Source organism: Lagenorhynchus albirostris, chromosome X, assembly GCF_949774975.1.
Source record: "Lagenorhynchus albirostris chromosome X, mLagAlb1.1, whole genome shotgun sequence".
NCBI lineage: Eukaryota > Metazoa > Chordata > Mammalia > Artiodactyla > Delphinidae > Lagenorhynchus > Lagenorhynchus albirostris.
Window position 1 is genome coordinate 108,392,915 of NC_083116.1, and position 24,132 is coordinate 108,417,046.

General features: G+C 36.1%; 1 pseudogene; it reads right to left on the reverse strand.

Annotated features, from left to right (window-relative positions):
• Positions 1-21,262: 21,262 nt before the first annotated feature.
• On the reverse strand, positions 21,263-22,279 carry LOC132513201 (dynein light chain 1, cytoplasmic-like; annotated as a pseudogene).
• Positions 22,280-24,132: the final 1,853 nt, after the last annotated feature.

Here is a 24,132-nt window from a genome sequence, read left to right on the forward strand (position 1 = left end):
AGGGGGTTGGACAGGCCTGCCTCTGGGCCAGAGCAGCTTAGCCATGTTAGTTCCTGAACACCTCGGTCCCTTAGGGAATGGCACAGCTGTTTGAGGGAGGACTCTTGTCTTTCCTCCTTTCAGCCGAAAAGGAGTTTTCTGACTTCCCACTAGGTGAGATCTAAAAGCATGAGGGATTCCCACAGGGTACTCACCAGATCACTGGAGTAGCTGGTATTCTGTGCTGATACCGGGAGGAGAGCCTGTGGAACCTCAGTTGGTAAAGAATCACCCAAGGTTCGCCTCCCAAGCAGAGTGGGGGGGAGAGGTCGGGCAGTGGGTGTTTCCTGTTCTTGCCAGCAGCTCACAGGGCTTCCCAGTAATGGTCTTGTGAGTGGCTCACAGGGCTCCCCAGCCCAGTTCAGAGAAACTAGCACTGACCAGAAGAGGTCAAGTCCCCAGTCGCATACCTACCTTGGGACCCGTTTGCATTTGGGCGTCTTCGATGCCTTTTCCTGAACTCAGATCGAGCGTCCTCATTCTGTTTTGTCAGGTGGTCCTTATTACCTGGGCCTTATTCTGGCCTCACCTCTTGGCTCACGGGGCTGCCCACTTTCCTTTACCACACTGAATGTGACTATGGAGAATGCTACTGTTGACCCCTGGAGGTGGGCGAGGAGGGTAAAAAGCCTTGGTGTAACTGCTACTGCCTTGTACAGGGGTCAGGAGGTGAGCACTGCTGGTGAGACAGCGGGCAAGACTGCCGTGGTTCCCTCTAGTCCACAGATCCTCACCGTCCCCAGGCATCCGGTACCGAGGGAAGGCCAGCCAGAGGCAGCGGGCAGATAGGCCCTGAGTTTCAGGCTCTGATCCCCAAGGATGCCAGAGTATGATCCCCTCAAGGGTGTGCAGTCCAGATTACTGTGGGGGCTACGCTGTGTGTGCACCCCACCCAGGTATCAGGTTGCTGGGCAGAGTTGCTTTGATTTGGGAAAGGCTGCCAAATCAAAGCAACCCGTCAGAGTGTCCTCAAAGACCAGAGTCAGCCATCTTCACGTGAACCTCCCAAAGCCTCTGCTGTCCTCCCACGGCAGTCTAGTGGATAGATACAGGCGAAAAGGCCATGGTCTGTCGCTTCATGGTCACCGAAATTTGTTACTGACCCTTTCAAGCTGGACCCCAACAAGGGTCCTCCTGCCTGGTGTCACTCGAGCCAGTAGAACAAGACCAGGTTTGGTTCAGAAGCAAAGAAAAGTTTCATTCTTTGATCAAAGAATGGAGAGGTCTGAGCTCATGCTTTAAAGCACACCCTCTCCCTAACAGGCCTGCATTATAGGGTTTTCGTCAGTGGCAGAGGGAGGAGTGGAGTCCTTGCAGGTTGGGCACAGTCGTGTTGTTCACAGTGCTCCAGATCAAGGTGCTGGATGCAGCATCTCCGCACTCGGTACACTGTCGCCATCTTCAATTGAGATGTCACATGTAGCGCTTTTGCACACGCCCCAACCGCCACCCCCCAGCCCCTGATTGTGGTGTCTGCAGCGTGGTTCTCAGAACTCTAATCCGACATGTTAGGTGCAAGGCCCCACACATGACCCTCCTGTAGGCAAGTAAAACTAGACTAGGCACAAAAGAAGAGGTTAGACCGTATCTTCTCATCTAGATTCCCATCTTATTTTTCCTGGGGACCCCAGTGGGCTTTGCCAGTGACAGAAGCACATGAGAAGGACACTGAATTTTTGTGCATCAGATCAATTTTTTCTTATTTTCTGTAACAGTGTTAGGAGTAATCTCTCTTAAAAACTCATATATACTTCAGACAGATTGTAAATTCATATAACCATTTAGTAAGGTATTTGGCCACAGTTTCACAAGTGTTTTGAACTGACAATTTAAATGGCTTATTTTGATCCGGTACTTCCACATCTAGGAATTTCCCTAGATAACAGTTTTGTGCACAAAGAATATTCACTTCGGTACTGCTTATGATTATGAGTCAGTGCCACAACTACATAATACTATGCTGCCTTTAAGATGATGCTGTGGAACATATTTAATGGCAATGAATGTTTTAAATAATATATTAAATGAAAACAATTACAAATTAAAATAGATAACATTATCTCACTTTTGAAAGAAAAGTGTGTGTATGTGTGTAGAAAATGTCATATATGTATATATATACATATATACTGAATATATGTATTTCTTCAGAGTGGTTACCGCTAGATGGTAATATTGAGAAAAAAATTTTAAAAATTATCCATATTTCATTTTATGTGTATATATATATATATTCTTCCTGACAATAGACTAATCTTTTTATGTTTTGATATTTTATAAAAGCCATTTTACTTCATATTCATCCATAGAGTTCCTTATAAAAATATTTATACACCTGCTTCCCTACAGAGGCAAATATTGAAACATGTTAAATTAACTTTCTCTCTTTCTCTCCCCCCTCCTCTCCCTCTCTCATTTCTTCACTTTTGGCACCTCTCTTTGGCCTATCATGGTAATAGTCAAAATCCCCAGAATGGGTCATAAAATCTAGCTCCAAGTGTCTTAAGTATTTCTTGCAATTGATTTTGGAGTTACCAAAATTTAAAAATATTCATTCATTCTATTTCTGGTATAATCAAAACATTTCCATGACTGATCTTAATTGCAATTTTATTTTCTCACCTTATCTTAGCTAGAAAACACCCTTGCCAATTTTATTACAGTGTAATAAAAACTGAGTCTCATGTAAGTTTCCAGACATCTCAGGAGGTGGTTTTTTACACAAAACTTACACAGTATTTCTGTGACTCTCTTGCCACACCATAAATGAAACATTTCTCACTGATATTGTCCTCTATTATATGAGAAGTGGTTATTAACATTTCTCTAGATCTAGGACATAGATTTTTTTTCAATGTTAATTGGCTGGTCAGCGAAACTTGGTCATTCTACTTTCCCAGAAGTGAAGCATTTTAAATCTCTTTTTATTATTCTAATTTAATGTATCTAAATATTTTCCTGAATTTTAGTACTAATATGAATTTCAGTAATTATTAATCACCTACAGCAAGATAGCATAATACCAGAAACATTGGGAAAACACAGATAAATAGAAAAAAAATTGTATTAGTTGAAACTGATTATTGCTTCATTCTAGGACATAGCCTCATTAATATCTCCCTCATATGGAGAAACAATCCAACTTACTGGCTCTAAGTCAGTTATCCTTAAACTATTTCAGGGTGCTCACAGACACCTGCCATTTTACTAATGTTATAAACAAAGTCAAATGCACATTTTATCTGGTAAAATATGTTTTCAGCAGATTCTCTGAAGCAGTGGTTCTTAAACCTGAACACATTAGGAATATCTAAGGAATTTTTAGAAATTACCTATGCCAGCAACTCATCCCAGACCAAATAAATTGTGATCTCTGGACATGCTCTAATGGTTCAGATTCAGAAAAATCTTAAAGGTGCCATTCTAGATGATGGAGTCCATATTAATGGTGAGCCATGATATACTAGGTATGCAAAACCCTGTCAACACAGGGTCTTATCTCCCCAAGTACTCCATTCCAAAAGTTGTGATTGGCAGCAAAATATGAATTTCCTCTTCTTATGTATGCTAAAATCCATCCTAAAGGAGAAGACTTGAGAAGGTTGGAGGTGGGGTGTGTATTTGTGTGTGTGTGTGTGTGTATGAATTCACCTGACCAGGTGCTGCAGTAGCATGATTTCTGTCTCAGATATTGACTCTCCTATTTAGCAAATTGATTTGTAATTGACCTTTAGAGAGAGAGGGGCTACAGGCTGAAGGGCAAGGATGATCCTTCTACTTGTGCATTGAATACATAAGAGCTTCAACTCAATGAGGACCCCAGAGAATGCAATGTCCTTTGGGTTTTCAGAGATGCTGTGACATCAGGTACAAGAGATAGCAAGATAGGGTTCAGTATCAACATTTCCCAGAGGACTGAGTGGCAGCTTCAGCCCACTGGGGAAGAGTTGATTCTCAAGTGCTGTTGCAGGCCATGAGCATCAGTGAAAAGGTCTGAGGTTGAGAAATGGAAGAGGGCTTCTCATGAGCACATTTGAGACCCTCACTGGGGATATCCAAATGTAACATGGAAAGATCTAGCAGGAAGGGACTGAAATTCTGCCTCAGCAGGTGGGGGCCAGAATGATTAAGTTCTGAGTTAATAATAGGATTCCATTTTAATTCATTAGTTAATAAAGGTTGGGGAAATTTGGTTATAAATAAATGTTTTAATTTCCTCCTCTAAACAACTTTATGACATTGGTAGATTTTTATCCCCATTTTTATGGATTAAAAACAAAACTGACCTTTGCAGTGTTAAATAACTTTACTGAGGTCATTCAATTATTAAGAACCCAGTTTTGTTTCAAGTCCAGTGGTGTAAAAGCTCATAATACTGCATTGTTCAGAAATAATAATTGAATATTTATCATATACCATGCACTTTCCTCAGAATAAATGCTCTCAGCTTCCTAGCTTCCAGTCTGCTCTTAGTGAGATTCTGAAATGTTTTTGGTATGAAGTGAAGGAAGTAGACCAAGTGTGAGATTCAGTACAACTATTAATCTTGAATAACATAATAGTGTCTAAGACAAGGGTTCTATATATTAAATATTTCACAAGCTACACATAGACATTCATTTCAATATTTTAGTATTCCAATTTCTATGAATGCTAATCTTACTCCCATATAAAATCTGTCTCTATGTATGGCTTAACCCTTGGGAGAAATCTTGCAGCATGGAGGTTGGATTTATGTCAGAGTCCATCTTATTTAATTTTGCCCTATTTTCATGTTTATTCCAGCAAATTAAGCTCTTTTAACAATTTGTGGTATTTACTAAGCCACACCTTATGCAATGAGGAGCAGTATGAAAACAATATGGAATTATCACTAAGTCCTGTGGTATATGCTGACTTTTTTGATTCAACTAAACCTCTTCAGGTTTCTGAAAACAACTGTTCGACAACAAATGAAAATACGAAAAATCAAGAAACCAGTGCAAATATAAACATATTCTAAGACCATTGTGCTATTGATTGTCAAGAAGACAATTAGAAAATACTTCAATTATGAGTGTACTTACATTTCTACTGGCAGTGGAACAATTACTTTCCATTCAATAAAGCTCTCTGTCATTATTATACCCATTTGTGGTTTTTGATGAATGATATTTGAATCTATAAAACTATTTGTTTGGTGCACATTTTTTATAAAATAAAATCAGTTATAATTTTTATATGTAGTGTTTGTTGTCAAAGAAGATGGTCTTTCTTGTTCTAAGGAATAGTCATTGATCACAAAAGAACCATAAATGAAAGTTTAATTTATTAATATGCCTGTGGTTCTTCCCTACTGAGGACATTATCCTTATTCTGTCTCATGTATAAATAAATTTGAAGAATGAGATGACTTAGAAATGAATAGTATTATCCCAGTAGAATATTTGTTATGCTGTATCCTTACTCATTATCATTCTATTGATGACCGCACATTATGTCCCATATCTTTATAATCTCTGTATTAAATATAGAAATATTCTTTGAAACCAGGTAGGATGGAACATTTGAGAAAAACTGCATAGTGTTTAAGAATTGCTTACATGTCAATCATTGCTTTATCACTTGCTGGCAGTATGGTCCTAAACAAGTTACTTAACCTCTCTGAATCTGTTTGTAAAATAATTATGGCAATAATACACGGGACTACACTGAAGAATCAATGAAATGATATATATAGCATGCTAACAAAGGAGCCTGGGCCATAGTGTGTGTAGTAGATTGCATTATTGGTTTAAAATTTTCACCCCTCCTTTTGTCATGTGACTTTTCAGTCTTTTCCACCAAAGAGATAATGTATATTTTCCTGATGCTTGGCTTTGACTAATAGAATAAAGAGGTAGTGAGTGTTCTGGATCTTATCCTAAGCCCTGAAACCTCATATATTCTGTCTGCACCCTTGTGCCTCTGCTAACACCATGAGTAGAATATTATCTGGTTGGCCTATAGGTCTAAGGAGGAATGAAAAATGGAACAGTCACCCCAAACAACTCATAGATCTGCAGTGCGAAGTAGGGCCACCCTGGCTGCCACAGAACAGAAATTTGAAAAGAAATGTCAAACTGAGGCTACCCTCAGGCACCCCACAGGCACATACGCAGTAATAGTTTATTGCTTTAAGCCACTGATTTTAGAGGTAGTTTTGTTAATGAAGCAAAAATTGACAGATACAGTATGTGATCAATATAGATTAGCTATTGCTGTGGTTATTATTTACTATTATTTGAAATAGAAGCCCAATAAAAATAAATAAAGCAAAGCAGTATGATAATCAGTAAGGTACAGAACTCTGTTTTCTAAACCTGAGGTTGTCTTTAAAAAGATAGTATTTTATCTACTCCTGTTTATTTCTGAAACCACTGTTGGCAGACAGCACCTTCTTCAGGAAAAGGAAATGCAAATGCTCGGGAGAGTTTTGTCTAATCTGCCGCTTCTCCAAGCAAAATAGAATCCTATAATAAACAATCTTGTGATCAAAGATGTATAAATGTAATGCGGATGCTACAAATACATCACACATGCAAACCTCAAATACATATCTCCCTCCTACATACTCTTCCACAAATATTCTGCTGTACCTCATGGAAGGAATTGCATCATTTCTTCCGGAAGCCTCAAGCTGTGACTCTGCAGAAGCCAAGGCAGCAACATCCATTTGAGCTGTGACAAAGGGTGGGGTCAGGAGACAGAGGTTTATACAAGAAATTAAAGGGCAGAGCAGGGAGACGAATACAAGGCAAAGGCACTTAACTCTCCGAACTTTTAACTGCTCACAAATTTGAAGCTTTTAAAAGCATATAAAAATAGAATGTCCTTCAGCTGGATGCAGTGTATGACTTGGATGCCTCCTTTTTGGGGTGCATACTGCATAGATATTTAGCATGTAAGCTTGAGTAGTTTGTGGTTTATGGTGTAAAGGAAGACTGCGTGATCAAATCTGGTTTAAAATACAAAAAAAAAAAAAGTACTGTAATCCTGCACTGATCTGACTAGATATTCTAAGAAATGGGGAATAATCTTGTAGTAAGGAATGAAATAATAATAATAATAATAAACAACTGGTTTTTAAAAACTGTCCACCATTAAGTTAAATTGTGAATTCCAGAGGGAAATTGCTATTTGTTTCTATATATTGCTTTGCCCTTCAACTCAGCTGTTGGCTCTGCATTAATATTCAGGCAGCATCAGTGCCAGTCCTGGTGATTCACTGAGGTATTATGAATATGCAAATGAGCAGGAGCTTTTTATGTCTATGGTTTGTCTCTCTTAGATGTCTGAAGGAATAATTGGAGCCAATTGGCTGCTGATAACTTGTATATAGATAACTATTGCTCTGGAACCTAAAACCATTTCTTAATTATTCTTATACCAGCCCAGAGGTTTGATTTCAATCAGTCTCTTGAAAATAGAACTCCCAGTATTCTCTTAAATTGATTAACTTAGAGGTTAAAGTGTCATATTATTTTAACTTCTTAGATTATAATGATAGCATTATAAGTGAGCAGTATACAGAGTGGAATTTGTATTAGTCACTCACTTTCTATTTTTCCTTAGGTCTTTATTAGTTTTCCCTGATGAAAAAGCAGGGGTGCAGGAGTTGGTAGAGTGTTCTGAGTAGATGAATCCTAGAGCTTCTGAAGTGTAGAGATAGAATAGACAGAAAGGAGGTTGTAGGAGAGAGAAAAAATAATTTATCATATTCAGCAGTAATTAATGTTTGGTCTTAAAATCACATTAATGTTCTCTTAATGATAAGAATTAAGGAAAAAGAATAAACCTTCACATTTCTGTATAATTCCTTTTAACGCAGACAAATAAGAATAACTTTTACCAAGAAAAATCAAAGTATATAATAAGTGAACTAAGTAAATTTTAATATACATTTTGGTGGCTCATATTACCTCTTGATTAGGGATTTTGTAATACAGTTAATAATTTTAATTTAGTTCTCAATCAGTGTGGCACAGCTAAAAGAACTGTAAGATGATATATAATATTTCTATTATTGTGCCCTACGATTGGCTCAAACATTTGTGGTCATTTTCTTTTGATGTTCTAGCACTGTCTCATTTCTATGAAGATACAACCTTTAAATTGCCACAGCTTGCTGAATGTATACAGAGAACTAGTTTATGAAATAACCAGCATTCTGCTAACATTTAGCCACTTTGATTTAATTGAGAAATTATTTCAGTTACAGAAAATCGTCTTTAAAATAATATTATATAGTTAGGTGATTCCTCTCTACCTAGAAAAAGGAGTTTTCTGTTTTTATTAAAGGGCAAGTACTGGATAGTTCATCTCAGTTATGTTCTGGTTTTCTTGTTGTTATTGCTTACGCTGCTTTTTGTGTTCATTTGTTTTTTCAACCTCAGTTTGAAACAGCAAAGGTTTATTTCTTGTACATGCTAATGTACCACTCAGGTTGGTAGAGGAGCTATGTTAATTGTAGGTAGTTAGAGACCTAGGCTGATGGGGTCTCGCAATTCACACGTGCTCCCCTGCTTGTCATGTCAGAGGAGGAGCAGTCCTGGAGGGTCTTGCACTAGCGCTTAAATGCTCACCCCTGAAGTGACATGTGTCATTCCGCCTATGACTCGTTGACTGAAAGAGTCACATGGCCACACCTACTTTCAAAGGGTGAAGAAGGAAATAGAATGCTCTCATGTGCCTCAAAGACAAGGAGAAAAGGAATATTTATGCACATTAATAATTTCAGCACCATAACATAGCATCCCTGCATTCTAAGTAGAAAGGCCAAATCATTTAAAAAGTCATGTTTCAAATTAAAGAATAAACCCCCATAAGACTCCCACAAATATTCAATAATTGCTAAAATCTGAGGTGTATTATTTTACTTTCTGGAAGAAGAAATGTGTGTGTGTGTGTGTGTGTGTGTGTGTGTGTATCTGTATTTTATTATTGTATGCCCCATGACTGACTAAAAAAATACTATACATGCAAAATATATGAATGTTGTACATATATATATTTGGAGCTGAATTGAGTTAGGCTAGACATAAAGGTGCTCAGCAGGAAAATCTGTTACAAAGAGAATCTAAAATGTCAATGAAAATGTAAAAAATTGGAGAAAATGTATTTTCCAGAACTCCTCTTTGGAAGTATACTGAGTACAATTATAGGCCATATTTTATTTTAGCATCACTTGGGCGAGATAGCTGTAAGGGGACAGCAGGCTTTTCTTTCATCTTCCTTCATTTAATATCCTTATTTTTTCCAGCTTTATTGAGGAATGATTGATAAATAAAAATTGTATATATTTAAGGGGTACAATGTAATGTTTTGATATACATTGTGAAATGATTATTACCACAGTGAAGTTAAGTAACATATCCATCACTTCATATAGTTATCATTTTTTTTTTAGTGAGAACACTTAACATCTACTCGCTTAGCAAATTTCAAGTATACAATATATTATTATTAACTGCAGTCACCATACTATACATACTATTTATTAGGTCTCTAGAACTAATTCATCTTACAACTGAGAGTTTGTACCCTTTGATTAATATCTCCCCTTTTCCCCAGCTCCTCAGCCTCTGGTAATCACCATTCTACTCTGTTACGAGTTCAACATTTTTTTTTTAGATTCCACATATAAGTGAGATTATGTCATACAGTATTTCTCTTTCTGTGTTTGACTTATTTCATTTAGCATAACATTCCCTGGTTCATCCATATTGTCACAAATGTCAGAATTTCCTTCTTTTTAAAGGCTACATAATATTCCACTGTATATATATGCCACATTTTCTTTACCCATTCGTCTCTTGACAGACTCTTAGTTTGTTTCTGTATCTTGGCTATTGTGACTAATGCTGCTATGAACATGAAAGTGCACATATCACTGCAGATAGTGTTTTTCTTTCCCTTGCATGTATGCTCAGAAGTGGGATTGCTTGATCATATGGTAGTTCTATTTTTAATTTTTTGAGGAACCTTCATACAGTTTTCCATAATTGCTGTATCAATTTACATTCCCACTAATAGTATACAAGGGTTCCTTTTTCTCAACATCCTGTAAGGGACTTTTAAAAGTAACAACAGAGGATCGCTGTATTGTTCATTGGTTCTAGTCTCTTAGTAAACAGTGATCTGACTGCTGTTAGTGAGCGCAGCAGGGTAATTTACAGGCAGGGGTTTGTTTGTTGTGGGTTTTTTTGGCAAGCAGATTTGCCCTTCTTCTGACCCTTAAACACAACAATAAACTTGTCCTCCAAATAAAAATTGAACAAATATTAAAAGAGTAGTGGTTTGAATAAGCCAAATTGTCAGGGCTGAGACAGAGACATATATTGCCCATTAACCTCCAGAATGTGACTTCACTGATTAGACTCTCTAAATAGCAGCTACCTCCTCCCTCACCACTCCATTCAGTGTATCCCATCAAATATCATGCAGCTGGTCCCAGACAGAGGAATATTACTGTTAAGTCAACAATATTGTGAATTAATGCATTAGGTCTACATTAAAAATATAACTATAGGGCTTCCCTGGTGGTGCAGTGGTTGAAAATCTGCCTGCCAATGCAGGGGACACGGGTTCGAGCCCTGGCCCGGGAAGATCCCACATGCCACGGAACAACTAAGCCCGTGCGCCACAACTACTGAGCCTGCACTCTAGAGCCCGCAAGCCAAAACTACTGAGCCTGGGTGCCCTAGAGTCCACACGCCGCAACTACTGAGTCTGCATGCTGCAAATACTGAAGCCTGCGTGCCTAGAGCCCGTGCTCTGCAACAAGAAAAGCCACAACAATGAGAAGCCTGCGCACCGCAACGAAGAGTAGCCCCCACTGGCCACAGCTAGAGAAAGCCTGCGTGCAGCAATGCCAAAAATAAATAAATTTATTTAAAAGAAAATATAACTATATAAAAAGCAAAAAAGAGTTACTATAAAAGAGCTTACTTTTTCTGCCTTTATTCCTTCTTATTTTTCATTTCTTAGGAACTGACTTCATAAGAATAGTAAAAAAAATTAATGAAAATTGTAATTTGCTTAAAAATAATTTCGCATAGACAGTTTATGCATCCTAACCAGGAATCTCCACTCCAGGGACAGTCAGATATCACTTTTTCAAAGAGAATATCCTCCCCACTCCAGAGGCAGTGATTACAAACAGATTAGCTATCTTTCTCTTTGATCATATCCAGATATTTTGCTAATCACCGTATTTCATGTCAGAAATGGGTTTTCATTGGTTAAATTAGTGGCTAGCTTATTACTTGGCATGGCACCTGTTATAAATGGATGGTAATTAGTGAAACTAAAAGCTTTCATTTTATATGAATTGCCTAAAATAGTATAAAGATGCTCCCCACCCTTGAATAAACAGGACAAAAAAATCCAGCAAGGTTTGCAGCTTCTACTGTTAGGGATGTTGCCAAAGACTAGGTCTGTAAACTATCATGTATCCTGCCTTTGGTTTAGAAGGATTTTGGTTGCTTAATGATGACCATAAGAGTAACTGTGTCCTACTTCTGGGATATTGTCCAGTGTTGAGCCAATATTTCTTGTAAGGGGGGTGGGTCAAACTCCTAGAATAACAGACAGCTGAGACTTCATCAAGCTTACAGAATAAGCCGTAATATGAACCATTTTTGCCTCTTTGCTAATAAATGTTTCTAGAGCTTGTTCTGAGACTTGATTTCATAATAACCTGGTTACACCGTTTAAGGGAAGTAGCTAGCCCTTATTCATATAAAATATTTTGTTGGCTACTGTTTATTAAAAGTAAACAAACAAAAAAATCCCTGAGTTTTGCATGTTCAATTTGCTTAGGGTCATCCCCAACAGAATTAAATATTAATTAGTGGTATCTCCATTTTTGCTACTCGACATTAGTAGACTCCTTGTAATAGAATGATCTTTAAAAAAAATATTGCTTTTGTACAATTTACATTGACTACATAACTTTCATAACTGCTAATCACCATCCTTATATCATAACCTGAGCTTCCATTAAAAAAATCAAAGTAAATCAACAAGTTATATCAGAAATAGCATTATTTTAGATGATGAGATTATATACTATTTCATTTTTATTATATAAACCAAATTTATCTTCTGAAAGATCATTTTACATGCAAGAAGCCATTGATTTGGGGTTTTTAATAAATGTTATACAAATAACAAGTGAATAAAGCTTGTAAATAATAATTTAAAATGGCAAAATCTTAGTTAACTAGAGAATGTTAATAGATAACATTCTCCATCTAACGTACCGTATTTAAAAAGCAAGAGACAGACCTGAAATTTTATGCGTGTTAATTAATAGCTTCTCATCTTCCCCTCCCCCTAGCCCCAGGTAACCACCATTCCAGTCTTTGATTTTATGAATTTAAAACTTATAAATTTATTAAATAAATTTATTAAAACCATCTAAATTTATGGTTTAGATGCTTCATATAAGTGGAATCCTGCAGTTACTTGTCTTTCTGTGTTTGGCTTATTTCACTTAGCACCTATAGTCAACAATAATGTATTGTACACTTAAAATTTGTTAAGAGGAGTTTTTTAAAAAGCAAGAAACAAAAACTAATTATTCTGCTCCAAACTATCCCCAGTTAGACCAAGGATCAATTTAACAAGTTACTGTCTGAATAAGTTAATGTTTTCCCAAAGAACCCATGCATCTATTGTGTGGGTCTATCTATTTAAAGCATACATACATATATAAACACAGGGGATACTGTAATGAAAAAGACTGGGTCTTGCCCTTAAAGAATTTCTAATCCAGCCAGATACTAGTAGATAACTATTAATCATTATACAGAACAGTCAAAGCTGTGTTAGAGCCAGTACTGTCTAGAACAAGGTTCCAGTTTTAGTTTTGGTATTTATTTGGTTTTTTGATTTTTTGGGTTTTTTTGTGGTATGCGGGCCTCTCACTGCTGTGGCCTCTCCCGTTGCGGAGCACAGGCTCTGGACGCGCAGGCTCAGCGGCCATGGCTCACGGGCCCAGCCGCTCCGCGGCATGTGGGATCCTCCCGGACCGGGGCACGAACCCGTGTCCCCTGCATCGGCAGGCGGACTCTCAACCACTACGCCACCAGGGAAGCCCTAGTTTTGGTATTTATTAACTGGAAAGCTTTAGGTAAAGTATTTCACCTCACTGAGACTCAGTTTCTTCATTTGTAAAAATGAGAACATAATGCCTGTCCTACAGAGTTCTCATGTTGTCATGAGAATTAAATACACTAAAGCTTTTAAAATGCTTACCTGAATGCCTGGTATACTTTACAATAATCTCTTAAGCAGTTTTATGTATTGATTCAATGGATTGAGCAATTGTCCTCAATACCTCCATAAAACATACTGGCAGATACTCTCAACACCCTGAATGCTCATGGCTACAAGTCTACTGTCTACTATACCCTCAAATGTTGCCCCCATCAATTGAGTTACTTGCTTATCAAAGAGTCAGTCATACTTTATCCCCTCAAGTTTGTTGTGTCATTTTTACTTGTTTTAATTGTATAATAATTCAATATGAACAAAACAAACAAAAATTTCAAGTGCTGAAATAGATTTTTGTCCATAAAAACTGTCGAATTCTTTTGCTAACACTTGATAAATGTGAGCTACTAAAATATGTGGAAGAGATACTTGTAAAAGTTTGGAAAAATCATATTCTAGAAATATTTTTTATACAAAGTGCTTCTTAAGTGTCTTTGGGTTTTGACTTTATTAATTCAAAAATTAGCTAAAACTAGAATGTGTAGATGACGCATACGACTGTGGAACTTACATTCACAAAATCAAAGTCTTGGCACTACATAAAAAAATGATAAATAAAATTTACCACTTAATTTTAAGTTAAAATGAAGAGTTGTAAATTAAAATATATTGATATTTACATTAAATGAACATTTTAAAGTATATATACATATATAGATACACATGTACCTATAAATATACATATATTTAGTTTTATTTGTTTGTTGGTTGTTATTGTTGTTATTTCTTCCGTATTGTACTTTTTTGATTAACTGACCAGTGACTCATTTCTGGCTGCTTCAGAGAAAAGTGTTTCTAGTTGTAAGCAAAAAATCAGTGGTGGATATGAGTGTATAAAGGCTAGTTTTGTCTAGGGTGAAGGTTAGGGAATTGTTATTCCTGAAAAATCTGACAAATGTAAGCACCGTATATATTTGTATTATGAGCATTAACTTAAAAACATAGCTATCAAATAGCTTAACCAGAATATTAATTAGATGTTTAAATGTTAAAAATTGCTTTTTTCACTAAGAAATATTTTATTAGGATTGTTTTTATAAGATGTTAAGATTATTTGTGTTTGTTAATTCTAGTTAAACTTCTTTAGTATAATATTAATTATATATTTATATATAATTATATGTACAATATAATTATATAATATGCAATACAATTTAGATAATTTCTTCATGTAGCATTTTGCACAGTTGTATTTTTTATCTATATCTATTTTATTCAGTAAAATTTTTTTGGAGATGGGGACAATGCCTCAACATTTTTGTGCTCATCACATTGTCAGTCTGTGTTTGGGTCGAAATATGTAATCAATACATTCTTCTAGGAACAAATGAATATCTGGAAATTACTGCTTTCCAGCTACTAAAATGAAGATTTACCCTTTTAAATTTTATTTCCAGATTACTCTAAAAAATAAATCATGTTATTTATATGTAAACACAGAGGAGACATAAGTCTCTTAGAATTTGGCTGAATTCTTTGAATAATGCATGATTACTTTGCTTTGTAGACTAATGTATCAATGAATTGATCTCACTCTGCAGAAATGTTACCTAAGATTTTTAAAATATTTTTCTTCAAATTTTGAGGAATAAAAATGTATTAGGGTGAACATTTACTAGCAGATGCTGAAAAAATCCTCATTCATAAATATTTAGATCTTCATTTGATGAGAAAAATATAAGATTACAGTATATGTCACAGTCTTTCCCACCTAAGTGTGTAACTGTATTCATGAATTATTCCTATTGCAGATGTAATGTCTTTCAAAGTATTTTATTACAGCAATGTATTTCCCCTAGGAGGAGTGTTTATAAATATATGAATCAAGGTGATACATTTTGTGTTATTATTTCTTGCCTTCTTCCTGGATTTGCTTCCATGATTTACAAAATATTTTACAACAAAATGAGCCAATAGGAATTGCCATATTGAAGTAGACAAAGGATTCAGTTATCTTGGCAACTATTATATGAATGTGTTTTTTGTTATTGTTCTTAAAACTAGAGAAATGCATATTTGCAACAAAATTATTTCTAAATGATTAGCTTCTCTCCCAAATAATCTAAATTTAAAGCCTATCTGTTTAGAATTCTTCAGATTATGGTCATCTAGAAAAATTTTACACCGTAAGTTAACCATGTGCTCAGTCTGCATGCCAGCTTAGTTGTGTCTCTGTTTTCTGACATTAGAGATATGTATACAATTTATATCATTGTCACTTCAGAGTAACTTTGATCAATTTAGATGAACAAAACTAAGTTCTAAAAAAAGTTGTAAGCAATTTGAAAATCTTTTGTCCCTGTGTTTTCTTTTAACCTTTAAATCGGATGAGATTTTTCTCCTTGATTTTGTTTCTTTTACCCAAGGTTTCAATGGTTCTATTTTTTGAATCACTTTACTCTGAAATAATTATAGTATGCCAGGTCCTCATTATTCCATATAACTACATATTCTGTCCTCATCCCTGCTGATGCATGACTGAGTGGTGGAATAATGCAATGCTCTCAGGTTGTTGAAATTGACAAAATGGCCTAGCAACTAATTGGTGGATCTTAGAAGCTAATACCTGTTTCTCTTTTTGATTCATTTGGACATGACTGGACACATCTAATCAAGTTTCTTTGCCTTGAAACTTCAGTTTCTACAGGTCCATGAGAGCAGGGACTTCATCTCTTTTGTTCACAACCGTATATCCAGAGCTCAATAAGTGCCTAGCATATAGTAGGCACTCAATAAATATTATTGAGATAATTAATAAAATGAATTGTAGTAATTAGGTAATTAGTGAATCAATGAATCTATGCTTACATTACATAGCTAGATTGCAAAACCAACTTAAAAGTGTTCATATATCAAAATGGTTAGACTCAGGAGATTCAGAGTCGTGCTGTGTGATCTCATGTAAGTTATTTAGTCTGAGTCTATTTTTTCTTATTTGTAAAGGCAAATAATTATAATATCATAAAGATTAAATGGGATAATACATATTCAGTGGTTATGTCTGTCACATCATAATCAATACATAAAGTTATTTTTATTATGGACAGGAATTTAATTTGGGAATTCACTCTCAGAAACTAGTATTAGAACAGGGCATTTTATAAACTTCATCTAACTGTTAAAAAATATTAGACATTAAAGAGCAAAGCATTTGGTAAGGATTATGAAGGGGCTTGGAAATAGGAGAAAAGAAAAAAATAGGAGCTAATAGACATTTTAATTTTTTAAAAAGTATCCAACACTACTGTCAAAATTAGGTTCTTAGAACACCATACTTCTAGGATTTCTGAAATTAAAATAACTATCTGACATTAAAATGTCTACTTTTAGTCCTAATATTCACGTTATTTGTATCAGGAAAATATTTATGGTGATTCTAGATACCTGAATATATAGGGATAAGAATCTTCCAATATTCCTAATTTTCTTACCTCAATCTAAAAGCATTCCTGCAGTTCTCAGGCAGGGGTAACAAATAGGTTTCAGACCATTTCCAGGCTAATCACAGAAGTTGACAGTGACCACTCAGAGTGCTAAATTGATCCTGAAACTGCAATTTCATTCTCAGGGTTTCAGGGAGACACACTTGCCATGTCCATGCCATTTTGCTCAAAGAAAGTGGGCCTCAATTCCTGGTTGCACATTAGAGTCATATGCGAAATTTTTAACAAATATCATTGCCTAGACTCTACCCTAAACCAATCCAGTCAGATTCTCTGGGGCTGAGGCCCGGGTATCAGTACGTTTTAAACTTTGCCAAATGATGTTAATGTATAGCCGTGTTTGAGAGCCTTGGTTCCCATATGAGCTGATATACTAACCCATCTGCCACCCAGTAAATCTTATTTTTATTCTATCTTCAAGTCAAATATGCATGAAATATTAAAGTAGCTCTAATAGAAACATTTTAATTTGCAGATCCTGACCAATTCTAGGTTAACATAAATCTTACCTAGGATCATTATTATACCACTCATTTGTGCTTTGTCCACATTTTTCTACCTGTATATCATTAATGATCCTAAAATGCAGGTGTGTGTGAGGATGGGGCTGTGGGAAAGGATATGGTAACTGTCTTGAATACCCAAGACCCATAACAACAGTACTGTGTCCAATCAACTGAGAAGGAATTTGTAAAAATTATAAGATAACTACAATCATTGGGCAATTCTAAACTCCTGTTTTAGAAAAGTTTGTGTATTTTTGTCCATGATCTAAATATCCTAATAACTGAATGCAATTCTAAAAGTGTATCACAGATAAGTTTTAAAATTATACCTGATTAACTGGGAAATACTACTACTGGCCTTTGAAATCGGTTCTTCTAAAATACAGATTATGCCATGTCAAGATATTATCTGAGATTATATGACTCTGTCTTCTTCCTGACTCTATTGCTTTGCAGAGGCATCATTATCCTGAATTTAGTGCTTATAATAATGTTTTTCATTTTCTTATTCCCACATTTATATAGCCCTAAACAATATAGAATATTATTTTGTATATTTTTATGTTGTTTTTCCCAAGTGTGATAATCATCTTCAGAAAGTTCTCAGTCATTTTTATTTCTTTAAACATCTTACACATACTTGTTTTATCATCTTTATCTGATAATTTTAGTATCTCAATTTCTTGGTCATCAAAATCTGTCCTTTTCTTCCCTCCTCACTTTTGCTTATTCGGAGCTTCAATTCAACGAATTTTATGTAAGGACAGCTGGTGAGTCCTTTTTTGAGGTTAACTTCTTCCAGAAAGGCGATGCATTTTACCTGTGTGAGGTGGCCCAAATTACTAACAACTTAAAATGTCTTTAATTTTGTGGCATGAAGTTTTACAGACTATGTGGTAGCAAAAATAGGAACTCATATCATAAGCGAGAGCAGGAATGAAGTTGTGAAATCTCAGTGAAACCATTTTAAAATTTCCTTCCCAGAACCCAAACCTAGATAGGTAATTGTACTTGTCATTGGCCCTTGACAGGAGGTTGGGTTTTTTTTTGTCTAATTCATACTTTCACTGAAGGTGAAGATCTTGGCTTGGCCTGGGGTTTTTCTTGTTCCACCTTTGCCTGTTCCCTGTTCCACTTCTTGCTAGGAGCAAAGGACTTGTTTCCCTCTCCTTCAACCAGCTATGGAAGTGCAAGTGTCTTGGATACTGAGAAAGGCACAGAATTTCCCAAATACAAAGAGCGTAGTTTCAGCTTCATTATATCATTTGATTCGTAGCTTCCTCTTCATTTCTGTATGGCTCCTGATGATTTCCCTTAGCTTCCTGAAAGCTCAGCTATATAATTAAATACCGGTTGGTCATGTTTATCCAGCATATCTAGGTGATTTGTAACAGGCAGTTTTTCAGAGGAGTTAGCCTGCCTTATCACTGAAAGCAGATGTGTCCTGTATTACTAAAAGAATTGATGATGAAGCTTCTGGTAACGAAGTGTATCATCCACTTCTTACCTCATCTATTCATTCACTTGACAAATATTAACTGAATGTCTCCTCTGTGTCTCCCTCTTCTGTACCCTGGGGATAAAGTGGTCATCAAAAACTGTTGCTACTGTCAAGGAGCTTACATTCTAGTGGGAGAAACAAATGACAAATTAAATGTGTGTGTGTATGTGTACATCTCACAAATATAAGGTATATACTATACAGACACATATATATAAGAACATATCATATTCCCAGGTAGCTCTCAAAGAAAAGCAGATTCTTGGGTCAGCATGTGATCAGTGATATTTTAGATATAGTGAAGGTTTCTCAGAGGAGGATACACTGATCAGGTATCAGGTAGAAAAGTAGTGAGGTATCTTAGCAGATGGACAGGGGTTGTATGAGTCCTCCGGACAGCGACAACGTTATTAAGTACAAAGACTTAAGAATGGGAGTTGAAATGTTTTTCTGGAATTAAAGACTCAGGAAAATATAATCCTTTTAGGGAAAGAAGAACTTCTGGAACACTAAATCGGTCAGTTGGTCATTGAGGAGCTAGAGGTTTCCTAATCAGTTTATTCATAGTCAAATCAGTCGTTCAGCCAAATAAAAAAATATTGAGTGCTTCATATATTAGGTGTTGCGTGAGACACAAAAGTTAAACACCAGTAACTCAATGTGCACTCACAGTTTAATAGGGAAAGTAAGGAATAACCTCATGGAAAGTAATACAGTCATGAAAAGTATTTTAATTACTGTCATCTTATTGCTTCCAGAAAAATAGCATAGAACATCATGTCATACTCTTCTCAATTTATTAATTTAATAGCTTTAAAATTGTAGCTATATTATATGTATATGTAAGCACTAATATTATATGTATTTTTACAAAATTGCTAACATTTACCAAAAGTTACTTGGATTCTTTCCAGTTTCTCTTGGTTTCTCGTCTCTCCAGCACCAGCTCAGATTACCTTGACCTTTTCGTCAAAGCAAAAGAGAAAACAAAGAATAGCCCTTTTAAAAACACAAAAACAACAACAAACTTAAAAATACCTTTAAAATAATTGTTTTGAAAAAAGGGGAAAGAGTACAATTTCCCACAAAATTCGTGATAAGAGCTAGCAGCACAATTGTTAATAATGCCTAGATCTCTTGCCTTAATAAGGCTCTGGATCCTTACAGCCCTTTCTTCTAGTACATAATACAGATATCTCCCACTTAATATCAGTAATACATTCCTGAAATGAAAAGTTCTAAGCAGAAATGCTAAGTTGGAGCTGATTTCCCATTGTTTGAAATGGGAAATATGTTTCTCATCACATGTGTAGAGCAATGATCTCTGAAAGAAAGGAAACAAATGAAGTGAGTCCTATGATCACTCAGTGTAATACCTAGAGAGAGTTTTCAGACCAGAGCACAGGGTGGTGAAAGTCAGGGTGAGCCCAGCAGTGTACCTGAGTTGAAGAGATGGACTTGGGAATTTGGGAACATCAGGGTAAGGAGTTCACAGGGCAGAGTAAAGGAGAAGAGAGAGTTGCAGTGAGAAATCTCTGAAGATCTGCAGAAGCACCAACCCCCCCCCTCCACTGAGTCTTCATCTGAGTATCAGAACATTCACATGAGGAAGCTACCTGAAGCCAAGGGACGAATAACCTGCAAGAAGCAGGCAGAAAAATCTCCAGGCTTAAGTGGAACAGAAATTATTGGTGTTCTCACCAGCCTGAGTCGAAAAATTATAATACGCGAGGTATCAGGTAGACTATTCAGAAGGATATTGGCTCACTTAAGGGGCAAGATAAGACCTAGACCAAAGGCTTCTCTGGTCCTGCTTAACAAAGCTCAAAAGCAAGTTTAAAAGGATCAAACCCCAAGGAAAAAAAATGAAGAAAACTTCACCAAGACTCATCATAATCAAATTGCTTAAAACCAGTGACAAAGAGGGGGGAACACATTTTGCAGAAAGAAACAAATATAAGAATTATAGCAGACTATTGTTTTGGAAACAGTATGAATCAGGAGACAGTGGAACAGTATCTTTAAAGTACTGAAAGAAAATAACATCAACCTTGAATGATATAGCCAGTAAAAATATATTTCAGTAATAAAAGTGAAATATTTATTCAAACATACAAAAAGCAAAATCATCACTAGCCAACATGCAATTTTATTTGTATTTATTTATTTTAAAACACACATTTCTCTAACAGATGTATCTATTTTTTTTTGAAAGGAATAGACTATGAGGAGGGAAAATACGTGGCAGAGAGTTAAGGAATAGAACATATATACAAATGTAAGTTGTTTTATTAATTGTTTTAGAACCACAACAAATTAGTACAGAGAATGTCTTGTATAAAACAACACAAAAAATGTTCAAAGATCGAGGTGTTGCCTTAAGCAAGGCTGAAGATTTAAGTCCGGTGTTTGGAATTTAGGCTGTAGTCCTTGTTTTTGGATGTATCACTGGGTGTGTGGGACAGTCTGTGCTTTTAACCAGATTTGAACAGAAGAATGACCACTTGGCCCAGGTGTAAGTAGATGAGGTATTTGGTTTAATGTGTCATGTAATTACTGAAGTTCTTCCCCACGATTCAGTGCCAGGTGGGATTGTGCTTCTTTTCAAACTCCTTCTTAATATAGGCTGCTATATCCGTCTCTATATTTCTCCAATGCCTGAGTAGCACAGTCCACCAAGTCCTGTTGCATTTTCTCTGACATAACAGCATTTTTAATCACAGCATTTTGGTCACAGTGAAGTAGGGGCAGGCTGACTGCATCCAGTCTGCTGGGGTAGGGGCTGGCCAGACATACAATTTTAAAGGGAGATCTTTGGGTAAAAGGAAATGATACCACATAAAAATCTGCATCTGTACAAAAGACTAAATAACACCAGAATTCGGGAATATGTGAGTAAATACAAAATGGTGTTTTCTTATGTTCTAAATTACACTAAAAGATAATTGAATGCTTAAATAAAAAATAATAACAATGTATTGTGGTATTTACAACAGATGTAAAAATAAACTGTATGACAATAACACAGGGACCAGGAGAAAGTAAATAAATTGTACTATTTAAAGGTTCTTCTACTACAGGTGAAGTGATATATTACTTGAGAGTAGAGTGTTATAAGTTATCTATACTAGAAACACCAAAGCAAAATTTCACCAAAGAGAGTATATGGATTGCGAATATGCACATGAATAGATACTAACATCATTAATCATTAGGGAAGCTTAAAGCGACAACAAAATACCACCATATACTTATTTGAGTGGCTTAAATTTTAAAATAATAATAAACTGACAATATTAAATACTGGCAAACATGTGGAGAAACTGGAATTCTCATGTATCACTGTGGAAATGCAAAATGGTACAGCCATGTTGGAAAACAGTTTGGCAGTTTCTTATAAAGTTAAACATACACTTGCCACATGACGTAGAAACTTCACTCTTAGATATTTACCTAAGTGAAATGATTATATTTCCAGAAGCTTTACTCATAACGCCAAAATTTGGAAATGATGAAAATGTCCTTCAGCTGATGAATGGATAGTGTGGTGTGTGCATACAATGGGATACTACTCAGCAATACAAATGAATGAAATACTGATATCTGTAAGAACATGGAAAAATGTCAAATGCATGTTGGCAAGTGAAAGAAACCAGACCCCAAAATCTACACACTATATTCATCCATTTGTGTAACATTCTGGGAAAGGTAAAACTCTAGGGACAGAAACTGATGGGTGATTGCCAGTGGTTGGGGGTATGGGAGGTAATGAATCCAAAAGCACAAAAAACAATCAAGCAAAAAAATCAAAGCCCAAGAATTCCTATCTTGAACCCAGGCTTGCTCAGTTCCAAAGCTCCTGTGCTCTTGATAATAATCCAGTGATGGATAACATGTTCCAGGTTAATTAAAGGGAGAGAAGTATGAGAGTGCCTACTCATTACGCATATGAGTATTTCTCATACTCATTAACTTATATTCTAAAACACCACTATTCTTGTATTACTTGCTTGGTTCTCCAAGTGTGCTGCCCAGAGCAACAATGTCAGCAGCACCTGGGAACTTGTTAGAAATACAAATTCTCAGGCTCTATTCCCAGACCTACTGATTCAGAAACCCTGTGGGTGGGGGTAGATTCAGTAATCTGTGTTTTAACCAGCCCTCCAGATGATTCTGATGTGCACTAAAGCTTGAGAACTACAGATCTACATTAACTCATTAGTTCTCATTACTTCAAACAATAAATGCATATTAGTTGAGTTACTTTCAGTTAATCTGCTTTGGAACACTACTCATCTGTGAAGTCCCTTATGAAATACCAGCTTTGTGAAACCTCCCATTCCTCCCTGCCCCTCCACAATACATTGTTTATACCTTTATTAAACATGCATTTCCTTTCACCTTGTATTATATTTCATTGCTGACATGTCTGTAACCTTCACTAGAATGCCAGTTCCATGGGGCATGGATTCTCATATTTCAGGACTTATAAAACTCATTGCCAGTATAATTTGAGTAAGGGCAAATCCAGCTGGTCATAAAGGTTAAAATAATTGGGAAGTATCAGTTTCCAAGGTACATAAAGTTTCAGACTTGGTTCAAGTAAATCATTTACATTTAGTGGTCATCACCTTTTCAAACTCATAGAAATGAGGGTGGGGGTATGGCAGCCATGAAAATGTTGCTCACAAATCTCCTACTGTGGGACATAATTGATCAATAGCCTCGGCTGTTGAGCTCTGAATCCATCACAGCACTTCCCACAGGTTGCTTCTAGCCAATGATTCCTGCAAGGTATAGGACTTCTCTAAGGAGCAACTTTGGCTCAAGGACTCCCCATCAACCATACTGAAACTTTCTTAAAACTGTACTGCAGTCTAAGACTTTTCCTACCCAACCTTCCTTCCATCTGTCTTCCACAGGTGTCCAAATTGCATAGTGGTCTGCTAAACTTCTTTCAGTACCCTCCCCCCTTTCCATAGCCATTTCTCCCAATAAATCTCTGCCTTATTTAATCCTGTCTTAGTGTCTGCTTCTCCCAGAATCTGAACCAACATTGGGGATATCATGTCTAGTTTGAGTTCCATGAGTAGTTTTGTTTCACATAAGCAATTGTTTTGTTTTTAATGCGTGGACAATGTTACCTGGGTAAATGGCCACTTCCCCTTTGCAGATTGGCTACTAGAAAGCTGAGAACAATAGGATGCCTCTATTTTTTGAGCTAATCATTTTTTCTTTAAAATTTGGGTACACTTGTAAATAAAAGTTTAAATTTTTAAAAATTTTGAATTTAATTGTATAGATTATTTAAGCTACATGAAATAATTTCTGAAAAAAAGCCAGG